This window comes from Simochromis diagramma, unplaced genomic scaffold (assembly GCF_900408965.1).
Source record: "Simochromis diagramma unplaced genomic scaffold, fSimDia1.1 OVJJ01000352.1, whole genome shotgun sequence".
Taxonomy (NCBI): Eukaryota; Metazoa; Chordata; class Actinopteri; order Cichliformes; family Cichlidae; genus Simochromis; species Simochromis diagramma.
The window spans coordinates 644,462-664,267 of record NW_024386759.1 but is presented as its reverse complement, the minus strand read 5'-3'; the positions used below and the strand labels follow the sequence as shown (position 1 = coordinate 664,267).

Here is a 19,806-nt window from a genome sequence, read left to right as displayed (position 1 = left end):
TAAACATTACAGAAACACTATGATTTAGAAAAATAGTACAACATAGCAGAAATACTGTGATTTACCAGAGACACTGTGATGAACTATGAATATTGTAATTTTAAATTAATACTATGCTTTAGCACAAAAACTATCATTTGACAGAAATACTATCATTTGGCAGAAATACTATGTTTCAGCACAAATATTATAACCTTGCAGAAATACAATTATATAGCAGAAATGCTGTATTTAGAAAGAAAAATATAATATAGTAGAAATAGTATGATTTGGCTGAAATACTATATTTAGCACATATACTGTAAGATGACAGAAATTCCTCCAATTAGTAGTAATACTTTAACATAACACAAATGTTATGATTTGGCACAAAAATCATGATTTGTCAAAAATACTATGATTTAGCAGAAATACTATGATTGAGCAGAAGTACTAAGATGTAGTAAAAGTACTTTGATTTAACAGAAATACAATTATGGAGGAGTAATACTATAAAATGGGAGAAATATTGATACACACACACACACACACACACACATACACAGAGCCTAAAGGGAAGCGTATTTGTGCCATGGAGTGTTAACAAGAATGTGAGGTCCATATTAGAAAAGCTGGTAAAATCATAAAAGTTTGCAGAATTGTAATAAATGATGAATATGAATTACTGGTCTGTGACAGTGTATTAATTTGTAGGGAAAAAAACATGTTGACCAAGGTGGAATCGAACCCACGATCTTTGGCTTGCAGACCCGTGTCATTACCAACTGCGCCACTGGGAAAGAGAGGAGCCGTTTTGAAAAACAGGGTGATGAGGAAAAGAAGTTTGCTAAAATGGAATAACTTAGCAGAACTGCAATATCTTAGAGGAAACATAATACTTGGCAGAAATACAATAGCATAGCAGAATTTAGCAGAAATATTGTAACTTACCAGAAACATGATAACTTCTCAAAAATACAAGAATTTAGGAGAAATAGTATAAGATAACAGAAAGAATATATTTAGCCAAAAATACTTAAACATTACAGAAACACTATGATTTAGAAAAATGGTACAACAGAGCAGAAATATTGTGATTTACCAGAGACACTGTGATGAACTATGAATATTGTAATTTTACATTAAGACTATGTTTTAGCACAAATATTATAATTTGGCAGAAATACTATAATTTAGCAGAAATACTATATTAAGCACAAATCCTATAAAAAGCAGAAATAGTATGATTAAGCATAAATACTACATTTAGCAGAAATACTTTGTTTTAGCACAAATCCTACAAAAAGCAGAAATAATGTACTATGATTTAGTAGAAAAACTATAATTAATCAGAAATACTAAATTTAGCAGAAATACTATATTAAGCACAAATCTTATAAAAAGCAGAAATAGTATGATTAAGCATAAATACTACATTTAGCAGAAATACTATATTAAGCACAAATCTTATAAAATAGCAGAAATAGTATGATTTAGCACAATAGTAATAAGTTAAACAGAAAAATTGGAAAAGCAAAATGGACAGCTGAAAAAATGCTGAACATGCTGAGGGTCCCTCAAATATACTTGTTAAATGACAAAAATCTGCAAAAAAATCTATGACAGCCACACAATTACAAATATGTACACATGAGGAAACACACATGCACAGAGAGACACACACACAAGATCCAATTCAGTCAACCAGTCTAAATATATTGAATTTGAATCTTAGAATGAGATCATCCCATTAAAAGGCTTTCTCTCTCTCTCTCTCTCTCTCTCTCTCTCTCTGTCACACACACACACACACACACACACACACACACACACACACACACACAGAGGGAGAGAGCTGCCGAATTTGAATCCACCAATCAGAGTGGCTGTGTACTTTTTCCCGCCAAAACAGGTGCTTCTTTTTACACACGCAGCACAGAGAGACACAGGATTATTGCAGCCTATTTCTCATAGTGAGGACTCCCCTCAAACAAATGACCATAATTTCCTAACCGTAGGGGCTAGAACGGTCATTCTTACACCGTTTTGTTCAGAAGTGATTGGGGAATCTTCAAGTGTTGACAATTTATCATTAAAATATGAATTTTTAGAGATATATGACATGGATGACTTATTGACTTAGAAGCCACGAATTCCCCAATATGCAAATTTGAATGCCTGAGGCCACATATATGATTGGCTGGCTGGGAAGCCGTGCAGGCCCTGATTTGTGGATTTGAATTCCTCAGCCCTGATATGATTGGCTGGCTTAGAAGCCATGAAGGCCCCAATATGCAAATTTGAATGCCTCAGGACACATATATGATTGGCTGGGAAGCCGTGCAGGCCCTGATTTGAAAATTTGCCTGTCTGAGGTCCTCCAGAGGATTGGCTGCCTGGGACCTGGCAGAAATATATAGAAATAGTATGATTAGCATAACTACTTAGAGAATACATTTTTAGACAAAATACTATAAAAGCAGAAATTATATTTAGCACAATACTCCTAAAAAGCAGAAATATATTAGTAAAATCCTAAAAAGCAGAAATACTATATAGGCACAAATAAGAAAAGCACTACCAAATAGTATAAAAAGCAGAAATACATAATTGGCAGAAATACTATATTAAGCACAAATCCTATAAAAAGCAGAATACTATATTAGGCACAAATCCATAAAAAGCAGAAATACTATAATTCTAAAAAGCAGAATACTATATAGGCACAATAGTATAAAAACAGAATACTAGGTAGCAAATACAATATCTTATGAAAAGCAGAAATAGTATGATTTAGCAGACAATAATGTATTTTAGCACCAGTACCGAACAGTACCAGAAATACTATGATTTAGCAGAATAGTAATAACTCCAAATATGGAGGCATATTGAACACAAATGCACAGAGGGACACACAAACACAGGCTCTAATCCAGTCAACCAGTCTAACTATATTCAATTTAAATCCTACAATGACATGCTGCCAAATAAGGGCAGGGTCCTCTCTCTCCCACTAAACACACACACACACACACACACACACACACACACACACACACACAGACAGACAGACACAGAGGGAGAGAGCTGCCGAATTTAAATCCACCAATCAGAGTGGCTGTTTACGTTTTCCCGCCAAAACAGGTGCATCTTTTTACACACGCAGGACAGAGAGGCACAGGATTATTGCAGCCTATTTCTCATAGTGAGGACTCCCCTCAAACAAATGACCATAATTTCCTAACCGTAGGGGCTAGAGCGGTCATTCTTACACCGTTTTGTTCAGAAGAGATGGGGGAATCTTCAAGTGTTGACAATTTATCATTAAAATATGAATTTTTAGAGATATATGACATGGATGACTTGTTGACTTAGAAGCCACGAATTCCCCAATATGCAAATTTGAATGCCTGAGGCCACATATATGATTGGCTGGCTGGGAAGCCGTGCAGGCCCTGATTTGTGGATTTGAATTCCTCAGCCCTCAGATATGATTGGCTGGCTTAGAAGCCATGAAGGCCCCAATATGCAAATTTGTATTCCTCAGCCCACATATATGATTGGCTGGGAAGCCGTGCAGGCCCTGATTTGAAAATTTGAATGTCTGAGTCTGAGTCCTCACAGAGGATTGGCTGCCTGTGATTGGCTGCCTAACCCAGGAAAACAATAGTGTGGATGCTTAAAGCATCCACACAAATATCAGATACTAAGACACAATATCCATGTTTGCACAGACTTGTCCAACTATCAAAACATTAAGACAGCCTTTTCACTAGTTGGTCCTGTGCACTGATTCTTTAATACACAGTTTTAAGCATTTATCCAAGGGTTCATTAATAAAACAACAGCCCATCACAGCACAGAGTGAGTGGTGGAAAAACATAATGAGCATGTGAACATGTGAATTTAGGTAATAAATGACTAGACCTGCTCAAGCCACTCCATGGAGCAGAAGATAAGGGGGGTGCTAGTGTCTTTACCTGGCATTACATGATTGTGTGACAGTTACAGTTAAATCCAGGCCCTGCTATTGGCTGGGCCAATAGTAAGCCTTCTTTTTGAGTCTTACTATGTGACATTGAGAGTGACATTGGTTAAAAGTTAAAACACTACAAATAAAGAAATAAACTTTATAAACAGAGTAAGGTTATTCAAACTCCAAAACATAAACATACTGAGCAGTTCTTATTGTGATGTGTCTGTTGGGTTAATCAATATCTGCCCACTTCAAATTGTGGCAAGAAAATGGTAAATGGCCTGTATTTGTATAGCGCTTTACTAGTCCCTAAGGACCCCAAAGTGCTTCACACATTCAGTCATCCACCCATTCACACACTGGTGATGGCAGCTACATTGTAGCCACAGCCACCCTGGGGCGCACCGACAGAGGCGAGGCTGCCGAACACTGGCGCCACCGGGTCCTCTGACCACCACCAGTAAGCAAGAGGTGAAGTGTCTTGCCCAAGGACACAACGACCGAGACTGTCCAAGCTGGGGCTCGAACCGGCAACCTTCCGATTACAAGGCGAACTCCCAACTCTTGAGCCATGATCGCCCATCAAAGAATGTCTAAAATGCATATATATGTATATATGTGTGTGTGTGTGTGTAGCCATAGCTTGGGAGTTTGCCTTTATTTTTATATGCTCAGTGCAAATTTTCAGATAAACACAATGCATTAATGTGAAATAGAATGTTTAATTAATCCCATCTGTTTGATGTCGAGGCTCGACATCAAACAGTGCAGCTGTGGGTAAAAGAGAGCAAATGCAGCTCTGTAGTTGGATTTAACTTCATTTTGAATGTAGGACTTCTGAAACAATTTTGCCTCAGAGGCATTATTATTCAGTAAAGTCTAGACAGGCAGATCAACTGAATGACAAAGAGTGGCTTTACTGAATTCTGGTAATGGATAAGTGGCTTTTTTAAAAAAGGAGCTCAGATCAAAGCTGCGTAGCCTGTTGTGATGTGAGCGGCTGGAGGTTCTGATGATAGAACTGTTTTGTCAGTGATGAAATGTCACCTGTCTGTCTGCCCACCAAATGAGCCGCTCCTCTGCTGTGTACACCTTCATGTAATCTTGTGTGGTGGAATAAAACACCCCACATCTCACGCTCAGTGCCAGAGCAGTGAAGGGACTGATTAGAGGCAAATCCCATGCAGAACATGTATGCATGAAAGAACTGATGGAGATTTACCTTCAGTACTGTGAGAACAGTATGTTACACCACTTTAAAAGATGCCTATCGCTCTGTGCCCCGGGCAGCTTTTGGACATTCTGATCACTGCCTGCTCCATCTTATTCCAGTTTATAGGCAGCAACTCAAACTTACCAAGCCTGTAGTCAAAACTGAAGAAGTGGACTAACACAGCAAAGCAGGAACTGCAGGACAGTTTTGACTGCACTGATTGGACTGTTTTTGAAGCTGCATCTGAGAACCTGGATGAGTTGACGGACACTGTGACATCATACATCAGTTTTTATGAAGATGTGTGTATGCCAACAAAGACCTTTTGCACATACAACAACAACAACCCATGGTTCACTCCTAAACTCCAACATCTTCGTAAGGCCAAAGAGGACGCCTACAGAAGTGGTGACAGGGCCATGTACAAGCAAGCCAAAGCAAAGCAGCTAAAAGGATCTACTCCCAGAAGCTGAAAGAACGGCTCTCAGCCAACGACCCTGCATCAGTGTGGAGGGGCCTGCGGGATATCACCAGCTACAGACGCCCCCCCACCCACTGTTGAAGCAAACAAAGACCCGGCCAACGAGTTAAACACTTTCTACTGCAGGTTTGAGACGGACAGACTCCCACGCCTCACCCTCCCCTCCCCAGAGCCATTGTTTCAGACATTGACCCCCAACACACCTGTCACACCTCCCACCTCCCACCTCACCCTCCCTAATCCAGACTCAACGACCACGCCCCCTCCCGCCATGACAGTAGGCCAGACAAAGCACACAGAAGCGTCAGCTATGGTTCGTACGTGCTGTGTTGTCGGTTGCAACGGTAGATCACACGATAGGGAAGGCAAAAAGCTGGAAAATGGGCTCTCTTTTCATCGTTTCCCCTCCTGGAGGCAACAGGAGGGATCTCATGTATCCGATAATACTAAACGAAGACATCAGGCTTGGATTGCAGCGGTCAGACGAGTGGATATCGAGTTCTCTGCCATCCCCAAATGAGAGCAATTGCCCACCTGAGAATTCATGTTGAACGAGTAATAGGTAGTTTGTAGTGTGTAGCATTTTGAACTTGTTACACAATGCCAATCCAATTACTCATATCATGTGAGGGTGAAGACACAACACTGCTTGATAAGATTGTTAAGGTGTGCTGTGTTTTGGTGAATATGTGCCCCAGTGTGGTTGTCAAACCAGGGCCAAATGAAACTTGCTCTTGTTGAATATTCATGAAAGTGCTGTGTTGCATGTACAGTTCATTGTAAATAATTGTACTTTCTGTAAAGTGGTTTTTTTTAATTCAAGATCTGTTCACAAGTACTTAGCAAGTACTTGGCAACGCACAGCTGGCACAGCTGGCATCAATCGTGAATCATTCATCTAGAGCAATTTTTGGGGGCAGCTGCTGAGTAGAAGTCCATGTTATGTGCAACCTCTGGCTGTATCTTGGTCATACGGTCAACGTACTCACAATGTGGAGGCTTAAAAACTGCCAAATTTTGTACCCAACCGTTTGTGAATCAGATGTGCGCCTCCAGGAATTTATAATTCCAAAAATGATTTCCTCTATGCGCTGACTTCACAGACAAGGTACGCGAAGATATCGGGATAGGACAACGGCAGTAGGCTGTCTGGGTTTCCACTCCACTGCCTTATTTCATACGGGTCCACATTACCGATGCATGCTATTTTTTCCAAGTACCATCTCTTGGCTTCACGGCGCAATCAGTCGCGATACAGCCCTTTTGCACTGATTTTAAGCATGGTTCTGGCAGTCCTGCTTCCAACACAGAGTGTTTGTTTTGATTTGTTGCCTTCTGACATGGTGCCGCGATGCCACAATGCACTGCGGCGTGGCGTCAACTCCAAAGCCCTATTGGTGCCCCTCAAGGATGTGTCCTCTCACCATTATTGTTCTCCCTCTTCACCAAAGTCAAAGTCAAAGTCAACTTTATTTGTCAATTCTGCCACATGTACAGGACATACAGAGAATAGAAATTTCGTTACTCTCAAACCCTAGATGAAATAGCAAATGAACATTTAAATATAAGAGAGTGATTAAAAAATGCAAATAAAATAAATTAAAAAGTAAAAATTTAAATAAATACAATACAATTTAACAAGAAAGCTATGCAATATACAATATACAATATTCAGGTAAGGGTAAATGACATTGAGTGTAAAGTGGCCAGGCGTCTCACCTCACTTCTGTAGTCGGTCTCATCCCTGTTGCTAATGAGACCCACCACCGTTGTGTCGTCCGCAAACTTGATGAAGAGGTTGGAGCTATATGATGGAGTGCAGTCATGGGTCAGCAGAGTGAAGAGGAGGGGGCTCAGCACACATCCCTGCGGGGCCCCCGTGTTTAAAATGATGGTGCTGGATGTATTACTGCCAACCCGTACTGCTTGAGGTCTTCCGGTGAGGAAATCCAACAGCCAGTTGCACAGTGAGGTGTTGAGCCCCAGCTGGACCAGTTTTTGAGTGAGCTGTTGGGGGATTATAGTGTTGAATGCTGAACTGAAATCTATGAACAGCATTCGAACATATGAGTCTTTTTTGTCCAGGTGTGTGAGTGCTGAGTGGAGTGCAGTGGAGATGGCATCATCGGTTGAGCGGTTGGGCCGATACGCAAACTGGAAGGGATCCAGGGAGGGGGGCAGGACAGTCTTGATGTGTTTCATGACTAGTCGTTCGAAGCACTTCATCAGGATGGGAGTAAGTGCAACAGGACGGTAGTCATTAAAGCAGGAGGGAGATGACTTTTTTGGAACCGGAATGATTGTGGTGGCTTTAAAACATGTGGGGACGACAGCCTGGATGAGTGATATGTTGAAGATGTCTGTGAAGACATCAGTGAGTTCCACTGCACAGTCTCTCAGTACACGACCAGGAATGTTGTCAGGACCCGGAGCTTTACGTGCATTGATCCACCAATGACTGCACCTCCAAGAACTCGGCTGTTAAACTCCTTAAGTTTGCAGATGACCCACCATCAGGGGACTCATCAAGGATAATAATAATAATAATGGATTGGATTTATACAGCGCTTTTCAAGGCACCCAAAGCGCTTTACAATGCCACTATTCATTCACTCTCACATTCACACACTGGTGGAGGCAAGCTACGGTTGTAGCTACAGCTGCTCTAGGGCAGACTGACAGAAGCGAGGCTGCCATATCGCGCCATCGGCCCCTCTGGCCTAGGATGGTGATAAGTCTGCATACCGGCAGGAAGTTGAGCGGCTGGTACTCTGGTGCAGTCAGCACAATCTGGAGCTGAACACGTTTAAGACTGTAGAGATGACAGTGGACTTCTGGAGACAACCCTCAACTCTGCACCCCCTTACCATATCAGACAGGCCGGTGTCGACTGTGGAGATCTTCAAGTTCCTGGGTACAACCATCTCCCAGGACCTGAAGTGGGAGACCAACATCAACTCCATCCTCAAAAAGACCCAGCAGAGGATGTACTTCCTGAGACAACTGGGGAAGTACAGTCTTCCACAGGAGCTGCTGATCCAGTTCTACACTGCAGTCATTGACTCTGTCCTGTGCTCCTCCATCACAGTCTGGTATGGTGCAGCCACTAAACAGGACAGGAGCAGACTGCAGTGGACTGTACGGGCAGCAGAGAAGATCATCGGCACCCCACTGTCCTCCATCCAGGACCTGCACCTCTCAAGAACCAGGAAACAGGCGGGGAAAATCATCACAGACCCCTCAGACCCTGGACACAGACTTTTTGATCTGCTGCCCTCTGGCAGACGGTACAGAAGCCTGCAGACCAGGACCACCCGACACAGGAACAGTTTCTTTCCCCTCGCCATCTCCCTCCTAAACAGTTGACCTGTCACACTGCTCCCACTGCCAGACTGCAACTGCACCTTATGTACCTTCTGTGGTATTCATTTCACTTCATTTCATTTCTGTCATCCTGTGTTTTATGTATATAAGATTTAGATGGTTGGTTTTTTTTTATGGTTGGTTGGTTTACACAGCTTGTGTATGTTTATGTATGTTTGTGTATGTATGTGTATGCATGTGTAGCTGTATATATCCACACACGCACGTGTGTGTGTGTGTGTGTGTGTGTGTGTGTGTGTGTGTGTGTGTGTGTGTGTGTGTGTGTGAATTGTGTTGCTTAGATTGTTGAGATTCACCAAATTCCTTGTATGTGTCTGTGCATATACATGGCCAATAAACGCGATTCTGATTCTGAAACATGCCATGCTACCCCCAAATCATGCCCTTCTCCTTTATTTACATAGTTTCTGTATTTGTTTTTTTTTAGGGGGGGTTGTTAGGAATTACAAGCACAGCAGTCCAATATATCAATCTTAGCACATTCATGCATCCAGTGGATATTGGCTCACCGCAACAAACTTTTTTGATTCAGAAAAGCCCGTGATGAACTCTGCTCAAATATGCCTTTACCATCAACACTCTTTGCATAGACAGTCCAGCACATCAAAACAATGACTGCACAAAGACCCCATTGGCATTGGCACAAGGTTCAGTGAGGCCAGAGGTTCGCCTCTGTTTTCTATCTTCATTTTGTTTCTTGCCTTGTTCCCCTCCTCGGCTATATACATACATAACTGTCTTCCGCCAAAGCCCCTATCAGCCTCTAAAGCCTCATCTTTCTGTCTGTGGTGCATGGAGCATGGAAACAGAAGAATGACGTCTCATTCCTGATTAGGTCAGACTGACAGCTGGGCATATTTTAACACACAAACACACACACACCTACAAACACACACACACACACACACACACACCAACTTGCCATTATAGGAGAGATAAAAATGAGGAGATGATGAATTTACCAGAGTAGTACTTTGTCCTCTATTCTGTTCCCATCACTGTTGACTGAACACGGGACAAAATGATCCATGTCCAGCCCCTCATTCACCCCCACGTACCAACCACACGATCCGCCAGTGCTTAATGGTGCATTTCAATGAATCTACATTCATTCTCCACATTACTGGTACAGCTTCCACTTATTGACCCATCCCGTAGCTACTTTGTAATGGAGTCAGTGCCAATCTGATAGCTAAATTTGAGATGGAATCAATCTGCACAGGCTCAATGACTTGGGAAGTAAATTATACAGGTAACCTCATCCGCTCATGCCTTTGACACAAAAAGAAAAGACGAGGAACAAAAGCGGAGATTTGAGATAAAGCAAATTTGACTCCAGTGAGAGGCCTTAGCAGTAGACTGGCTGTCTTTTCACAGTGGACACTGGCATTATTAGAGCTTACCTCATAATGACATGTCATGATGATAATTTAATCTAAAGGTTAATTCTTCTTCCACACAAATATATATATTTTTTCCTGTCAGATTGCTGCTTAAGCAAATGCAAATAGCCTCAGCGTCAGTCAGGATAGAGAAGGGGAAACAGTGGCACACAGCGGTGCTGCAGTAGAAATTCAACATTATTCAACTAACTTTTAACAGTTTCATCACTACAGCCTGAATGTACAATGCCGTGTTGTTCTACTGACATCACATTTGGTCAGTGTGGTTAAAATATGTCAACTAATTGCTCACTTTAGACAGAGCAACAATCTTAAGTCGCCCTTAAGATTATTAGTCGCCCTTAAATTCATAGTAAGAAGATATAGTTTTTCTTTTTTCCTCCAAATCAAGGTTTTCATTATATTTGTGGTTATACTGGTACATTTATGGCACATTGCTGAGGTTAAAAACTCATTAAATATAAAAACTGAAAATAAAACAAAACTAAGACCTCCACCATGTACACAAGTATCAGCACATTACAAATCACAGTGATGCCATTAAAAAAAACTTGGATCCGACTTCAAAGAAAAGAAGAAATTGTTCAGGCTCTTACAATGTAAGGACCAATGGGACACTGATATACATAAACTCAAATGAATAATGTGTACACAAAGGTCAGAACACAAGCGCTTCATTATTTCTCTTCTTTGGAACTTCACTCAGTAGCTCTTAGGGTTGAAAATTACAATGCCGAGGTTCCTGAATTTCATGTGGATAAAATGGAAATTTTTGGACCGATCTAAACTTTCTTCTTTAATATTTGCTCCACTGTGAAACCAGGCTCAGTAGTGATGATATTGATGTACTCCATAAACTATATAATCAGAGAAATGTTAATACAGCTGCGAATCCAAGTAGATTCATACGCAAAAATACTCTACATCTATCTGTTTGATGTTAAAAACAAATACCTTACTGTGTCACATTGTATGTGTTTATTGTGTGCTACATCTTCTAAATTCAGTAATCACATTGCTAATCGAACAATCACAATTTTCTTCAGTTTTTAAGTTATCTGGACAGAATAATTAGCAAGGACTGCATCAGTTGTTGAGGAACAGGAAGGCCCAAGTGGACAAGGGATGAGAATAGGGCGCTGTTGGAATGCTACTACACAAGTAACTCAAGCAGAAGGGGTTATATGAAGAGGATGTGGGACCAATCTTGGAATCCAACACCTAGACTGACAACTCAGTGTTCCAACATTCAGAAGAAGCAACTGCTACCACAACTGAAGATTGATGAGGTGCAACACACATTCTAGAGCAAAAGGGAGTCAGAACATCAGGTCACATCAGGTTCATTTCAAGAAAGCGTATGACTCAATCCCTCACATGTGGATTTCAGAATGCCTTGAACTATACAAGATCAACAGGACCCTAAGAGTATGTGGCAATGAGGATGTGGCACAAACTGCCATACTTGTGCAAGCTTACATGCCTTTGAGTGTTCAGACTGCCTGTAGGGGAGAACTGCCTTTTGTTTTGTGATCACCTGTTTTCTCCTGCTTATGTGTTGGTTAGCTAGGTTATCGTTGTAGGGTCTATATTTCGTGATTTTTTGGAGTTAGGTAAGTTCCTTTTATTTTCTGTCAGGGATGTTTTCTTTGTCACGTTGGCCTTGGCTCTCCCTTAAGTTACATGTCAGTCTGAACCAGAACTTTAAGACTAGCAGAAAATAAACCTTTAAAAACTGCCATCTTGACTCCTCCTTCACTATTTTAAATTTATGGTAGCCCCCCCTATCCCCTAGGCTAGCCAGGGGACGTAACAGTACACAATCTCGGAAAGGTTGTTGTACCTCATCTATCTCCAGTTATGACAGCAGATGCTTCTTCCAAATGTTGGAACACTGAGCTAGTAGTTGTTCTGCTGTCAGTCTGGATGTTGGGTGAGGACACTGAGGACCAGAGCTTTTAGCTCAGAAACAGAGGCTTACATCTTGATGTAAAAAAAAAAAGGATGGTTACATCAAACAACTGTTTTCTCAGAGATGTCTTGTCTAGTTGCTAGCTACTGTTACATCAGTTTATAACTAACTTCGGACAGTAAAAGCAGAGCCAGTAGCAGCTTGTCTCACATGTTTATCTCTCATCAGTCTGCTGTTAAAGACCAGACGTTTATTCACTATGAACATGTGCAAAAAACTCAACTGTATGCTGCTGGCCTCTCAGCTTTACAAGCTCCAGCCATTGTTAATGGGGCACAGACTTTCACTAGTGCTGTTTGTGTCCTATGATGACCAATCTTCAAATAAGCCATTCCTCAGAGATGATTACGTAGCTGATGCAATGCACCACAAAGCAAGAAGGTTCCTGGTTCAAATACTGGCAGGGACCTTTCCATGCACACATTGCATGTTCTCCTTGTGCCTGATGTTGACAGTGAGGACAGTGAGGTGACCTTTCAAGGAACAGAAAATTTAAAGAAATGTAAAATGATCAAGTGATGATACCTTGGTTTATTATGAAAAAATTAAAAAAGGAAAGAAGTTATAGCTGTGCTTTAACTTGTCTAATGCCACTGCAAGATCTTCCTCTGTTTATTGAATATAAAAACACAGGGATTCCTTAACGTCAAACATTTCCCTGAATAAAGTTCAGTCTGTTATTACATAATTCCATATGAACAGTCAAACTATTCCTTTTTACACATTTTATATTTCTAGTGTTCACTCTCCTCTGTAGCGCAGCATGAGTATGATTGTAAAAGGGTGTCATGGTCCTGGGTAGGCGACCCAGCGCTTTAAGTTTATTATTATCATTTTCCAATTTACTATCATGATTATTATTATTGTTTGAGTTCTACGTGTTACATTCGGTCTGCCTCTGAGTCTGCGTCTGTATCTCTGTCTGTCTATGGTGTCACCCCGTCTGTTTGTGAAGCTGTCTGTTTAGTTCAATGTCTTGTCTGGTTCCATGTGTCTGAGTTTCCTGTTTTATTGTGTAGGTCTGTATCGTATGTGAGTGTGCTCAGTTTACGTCTCGTCAGCTGTGATTTCTCCCAGGTGTGTTCCCCTCCTGTCTCTCATCCCTTGATTACTGCCATCTGTGTATTTAAGCCCTGTGTTTCTCTGTGTCAGTGTCGCGTCGTACCATCAGATTATGCCTGTGTGTTTTGGTTCTCCATATTCCATGTTCACTTCATGTTTTGTTTTCGTACCAGCAATAAAGCTGAGGTTTTTGAGTTTCAAGTTAGTGTCTGAGTCCTGCGTTTGGATCCTCCTCTCCGCCTGCCCGCACACAGAGCCCTGACAAAGGGTAAAGAAAGAGGTGGGACGTATTTCTGTTTGCTTTAGTGTTAAATTGGTCTCCTCTGAAAATAAAAATATCATAATGTTCACATCTGGTGACATCTTGTTTTCACTGATGTTTGTGCAACTCTATGATAAACCTTGAAGAACCGATTTGTCACAGTTTACAGCCCAATATCAATATATGAAGCAATATTTGCTTATTGACAGCAGTGTAAATACATTATTGTACCCTAACCCAGATTCTTGAGGGGCTGTAAACTTTGAGCTTAGCTGGTGAGGAGAGGAAAAAGGAAGTTAAACATGCAGCTTGGAATCATGGTCCATTTCCCTTTCAAGATGCTCAGAGCAGAAACCTTATGTGGGGCTCTTCCTCTACAGGAGCTAAGTGGACAAACTCTACACCAATATTATATATTATTTCAAGCATATTCTAGATTTCCAGCTATTAAACCCTGGGAATATCTGAAAAACACAAAAACTCTAATGAACACCAAAACTCAAAATAACTGAAGTGAAAACATGATCTGAGTTTATGCGCTTCTGCTGAGCAATCAGCAGCATTTATCCAGCACTGCACCTTTTAATGTCACTTGATTTCCATAATGGCCCCATGGTTTCCCAGTATTGATTATAGCTTTAAGCAAATCTTCCACCATCAGCAGCACCAAAACTCAATTTCACTAGATTGAGCACGCTCCCACAGATTATGCTTATGAAACATAAGAAAGACCTAAGAGCGAAAAAGACAGACAGTGGGAGACAAATGAGACAATTAAAAGGGAGGAAGAGAAGCAGCTGGCTGACTGAGCGTAATGACTGAGAGTAGGTTGAGAGTGACTGCAGTGAGGGGGAGAGTGTATTATATTTCCGGTTGAGTGAACGCTGGCGCGACTTGCTGTCGACTTGGATCCGTACACCTGACTGTTTGGCTTACCTGACTGTGCGTGATGTGGCCTGGCAGGATCTGCGTCCTGCTCGTGTGAGTCTGGATTTTTATGTCATTGGTCTATCGACCAAGTACTGGATTTCACCAATACTCAGCTGACAAGCTTCTCCATCTCCGCTTCCACCTGGCTTCTCCACCGCTGGCTGTGCTTCATCTCCACACAGATTTCGCCTTCCTCCCTCGCCGAAAGTACATTCACCGGGGCTCTCGTCGGAATTTTCACCATAACGACTCTAAGCCAATACTGTCCCTCTGGTCCACTTCATGTCGTCCTCCACGGAACCCCGACAGGGCTGCTGACCACAGTGTTTTAGCCAGCCTGCCCAGGTCGACTAACACCTCTGTCCAGTCTGACAGCACCGACGTCAATTTTGGCCTCCTTAACATCTGCTCGCTTACGAGCAAGGGTCATCTAATTCTGGATCCACTCACAGATCATAAGTTTGACTTTCTCTGTCTGACCGAGACGTGGCAACAGCCCAAGGACTTTTCGTCGCTCAACGACTCCAACCCCCCGGGGTTTGTTTACACCTGCGAACCTCGTAAGTCCGGCCGTGGTGGAGGTCTCGCAGTAATCTATCGCGAGAACTGGAAAGTCACGCCGTTGTCTGTACCTGTCTACAGCTCCTTTGAATCCATTGTCTGTCAACTCTCAGGACCTGTTCCAACTGTCATAGCTGTTATTTACCACCCCCCAAAGTCTAATTCTGTCTTCATAAGTGACTTTGTTGATCTCCTGACTCACATAACTACTGTTTCCCCTAATATAATACTCCTGGGAGACTTTAATATTCATATGGATAACAGTGATCATCCACTCACCAAAGACTTCTCATCCTACCTCAATAGTTTTGGCTTTAAACAACACATAAACTTTCCTACTCATACTAAGGGCCATACTCTGGACCTAGTTTGTTGCTCTGGACTTACTCCTTTTAACTGCAAAGCTGATGAACTGCTAATTTCTGACCACTTGCTTCTTTCTTTCAATGTCAAAATGACCTTTTCTATAACTAAAAACGATCGTACCATTTCTTTTCGGAATATTAAGAAAATCAATCCTGATACTCTTTCTTTTGCTTTCTCTAGTCATTTGCATTTTCATAACCTGCTCACTCAAGAGGACTTAGTTTCCTATTATAACTCTAGTCTCAACAGTAGTCTAAACTCTGTTGCCCCACTCAAAACCAAACCTGTATCATTCTCTCAGTCAGCACCCTGGTTTACAGCTGAACTCAGGCTCCTGAAAGCAAAAGGACGACGACTTGAACGCCTTTATAAGAAAACTGGTCTGAATATCCACAAGGAAATGTTTAATAATCATATTATGTATTATAAGGAGTGTATTAATCAAACAAAATCTGCTTACTACTCCACCATTATCTGTTCAAAAGATGACTCAACCAAGATACTGTTTTCACTGTTCAACTCTTCTTTCAGGTCACCAGATTCTTTACCTGCTCATCTTTACTCGTCCTCCTTTTGTGATTCTTTAATGTTATTTTTCATTGAGAAAATTCACAAAATACACCAAGAACTGGTTTCCGAGGTTCCATTTAGCTCTTCCTGTGTAATTCATCTCCCATGACACTGTTTTTCTGCTTTCCAGCTCCCCTCAGTTACTGATATTTCAGATTTCATCTGTAAGTCAAAACCTTCTACTTGTCAGCGAGACCCCATTCCTACAGTTTTGGTTAAGGCATGTCTACCCTCTGTGCTTCCCCTCATATTTGCTATCGTCTGCTCTTCACTTACCACTGGAACTGTTCCTGCTTCCCTCAAAATTGCCGCCACCACCCCAATATTGAAAAAAACTGGTCTAGATCCCAATAATTTAGAGAATTTTCGGCCTATTTCCAATCTACCATTCCTTTCAAAAATTCTTGAGAAAATAGTTGCCACACAACTCCACTCACATTTAACTAATAATAATCGGTATGGACAGTTCCAGTCTGGTTTTCACCCCTCCCATAGCACTGAAACAGCACTTATAAAAATAACCAATGATCTTCTTATGGCAGCTGACTCTGGTTTACTTTCCATCCTTATTCTCCTCGATCTGAGCGCTGCTTTCGACACTATTTCTCACTCTGTTCTCCTCAGTAGGCTGGCCTCCATCGGTCTCTCCCATACTCCACTAGCCTGGTTTAAATCGTACCTGTCTGATCGCACTCAGTTCATTCAACTCAAATCCTTCACTTCTCAGCCCTTTCCTCTGAGCACTGGCGTGCCCCAGAGATCTGTCCTGGGCCCCTTCTTTTCATTATCTACCTTCTACCGCTTGGACATATTTTCCGTAAATACAATATCCAGTTTCACTGTTATGCCGATGACACCCAGCTTTATCTGTCCACTAAACCTGATTCTGCTCTTCCCCCATCCTCCCTCACCCTCTGCTTAGCTGAACTAAATTCATGGTTCTCTTCTAATTTTCTCAAACTCAACAGTAATAAATCCGAGCTCCTCTTGGTCGGCACTAAATCAACATTATCCAGAACCAACAGTTTCTCTGTTACTATCAATAACTCACCAGGCTTCATTTCTTCCTCTGTGAAAAGCTTGGGTCTCATCCTCAACAGTACTCTATCTTTCAATTCACACATTAATAACGTCACTCGGTCTGCATATTTTCAATTGCGCAACATTAATCGTCTCCATCCTTTTCTCTCCCCACATGCTGCTGCCATTCTTGTCCACAGCCTTGTTACTTCCCAGACTGATTATTGTAACTCACTTCTTTTTGGTCTTACTCAAACATCCACCCGCAAGCTCCAACGCGTCCAGAACTCTGCTGCCCGTATCATCACCAGGACCCCTTCTGCCCACCACATCACTCCTGTCCTGCAGCAGCTTCATTGGCTCCCGGTCACATCAATTTCAAAATACTCTTGTACACATTTAAGGCTATTCATCATCTCTCTCCTCCATATCTCTCTGACCTGGTTAAGATCACCGCCCCATCTCGTTGTCTCAGATCTTCTTCTTCCCTTTCACTCTCCGTCCCCTCCCCCCGTCTTGCCACCATGGGGAGCAGGGCTTTCAGCTGCTCTGCTCCATGACTCTGGAATTCCCGACCTCCTGATTTAAGAAACATCTCTTCCTTCTCACTCTTTAAGTCCAAGCTCAAAACCCATTTGTACAAAATAGCTTATCCCACATAACCTCTCCACTCTGCTATTTTATTTGTTTATGTCTTATGCTTTTATGATTCTGTAAACTGCTTGCTTTTATGTTGCTTTTATTCTACTCTGTACAGTGACCTTGAGTGTTTTGAAAGGCGCTTTCAAATAAAATGTATTATTATTATTATTATATGTGATCAAGACCAGCGATTAAGTCCTCTCGGTTTCATTGTAGTAGAATCCCACTTACCTGAAGCCCTGATTTTTCTGATCGGAGCCATGGAAGTCAATAATCTAAACCCAGGGTGGGTTTCCATTATCGATTTTAAAATCAATTTTAGTTTTAATAACGTAATATTAATTCATTAAATCCTGAATCAATTTTTAAATATAAATGTATTTTGCCAAAAACTCCAGAATCTCAGTTTAAACCTCACAAAACTATTTAAACAACCACCAAACAGCTAAAACAGTAAATGAGAGCAGGTAAACGGATTCCACACAAAGACGTAAACACAGAGCGTGGACCCAACGCATCAGAATCTGTGAGATGTCGGCTTTCTCACCCACCGTCGGGGCTGAAAGCCGACAGCTCACAGATTCTGAAGCTGCACGTTTCGTCACTCTCCAACCAAAATTGACTGAACCAGCAGCAAAAGCAGATCAAAACTACGCTTGATGTTACTCAAACATCTTCATGAATTCCCACTGACTTTGGCTGTTTTGTTTCCACCACGATAAAATCACAATTCCTGCACAGCTCTCTCTCAGTGTACTCAGAAAACAGTTTCCCATCTCAAATCTCAGTTTTTGGCATTATTTGCTCGCTTATTAAACACCAGTCTACCGTTTATTACAGTGCTGTCGGCCACTATTTTTTTTTCCAAAAATGACTTCCAACACAACCCTTATTTCTGCTGTTCAATACCGAAGAAATTGAAACAAATTATGCCAAATTGCTAAACTCTCAGCTGTGTCTGTAATCAAACCTCTGTAACTTCGCTCTGCTTCATTTCAGCAGCATCAGGTAATGTTCAGATGTTGATTCATGGTTTTCTTCAGTTTTTGTTCTACTGCAGAATATTTTTAAGGATACCTGCTATAAAAGGCCAGGACAGGAAAATCTCCTTCATGTTTTTCTGTTTTATCCTCAGTTACTTTGACACAAAGGCATCTGCAGTGAGGCTCACACCTCTGATGAAGTCTCACAAGTGTCAGTACTGATAAATTATGAGAATTATAATATTTCTGACTGTCGGAGGCAAAATCGAATCCAATTGAATTGATGTGGGACCTTGTGAATCAGAATTTAATCGATTTTAGAAATCAGTGACGATACCCAGCCCTAATATAAACTAGTGATGATCTGCTAATTGATAAACTGAAGGTTTAATTTCAGGCTCGGCCTCCATTGATAGCCGGAAGAAGCAGGCAACTGTCCCAGTGCTTCTAACGCTCTGGGCAACGGTCTATTCATTCATTCATATAGACTATGATGGACAGATTGTGTTCTATCGTATGGTTTTCTATCCAGGTGATTTTATTGGTAGTACGTTTGGGATCACTATCATTTAAAAAAAACAAAAGAAACTAAAGAAACAGATTATGTTTTGTGACAGGTTGTTAGTAATGTTTTTTTACAGTTTAAAATTGGTTCTTTGTTAGGTATAGACACAACGGCGGTGAATCTCTTGAGTATGGTGATTTTCATGCTTGAATAATTAATTGGTCAGTGATAAGTGGCTTAACAAAGAGAATAATATTCCTCTGACAGTGACAGTGAGAAAAAGCAAACAATTTTCAGAAGGCCTTAAGAACTACTGCTCAAGACTACTTGTTTTGCTTCCAATTAACCAATGGCTCCTTGGAAGCAAAATATAGAGTAGAGCGGGGTGATTAAAAGAGGTTGGCTCAAAACTTTTGTATAGTATTGTATATCTTAGCCTCGCTAAAAGGAATCAGCTGGAAATCATTTCAGTTCTTTTAAAACCAAAGGAAGTATCC

General features: G+C 41.3%; 1 protein-coding gene and 1 long non-coding RNA gene across 2 annotated transcripts in view; both read right to left on the bottom strand.

Moving 5' to 3' along the window:
• Positions 1–19,806, bottom strand: part of LOC120731844 (receptor-type tyrosine-protein phosphatase gamma-like) — a 278,578-nt gene that overhangs the window by 210,922 nt on the left and 47,850 nt on the right. The gene's annotated exons all lie outside the window — the stretch shown is intronic.
• Positions 2,553–2,779, bottom strand: LOC120731849. The gene is made up of 2 exons (XR_005695427.1): positions 2,728–2,779; positions 2,553–2,679 (listed from the first exon to the last, which is right to left on the bottom strand). It is a non-coding gene; the product is annotated as an uncharacterized LOC120731849 (long non-coding RNA).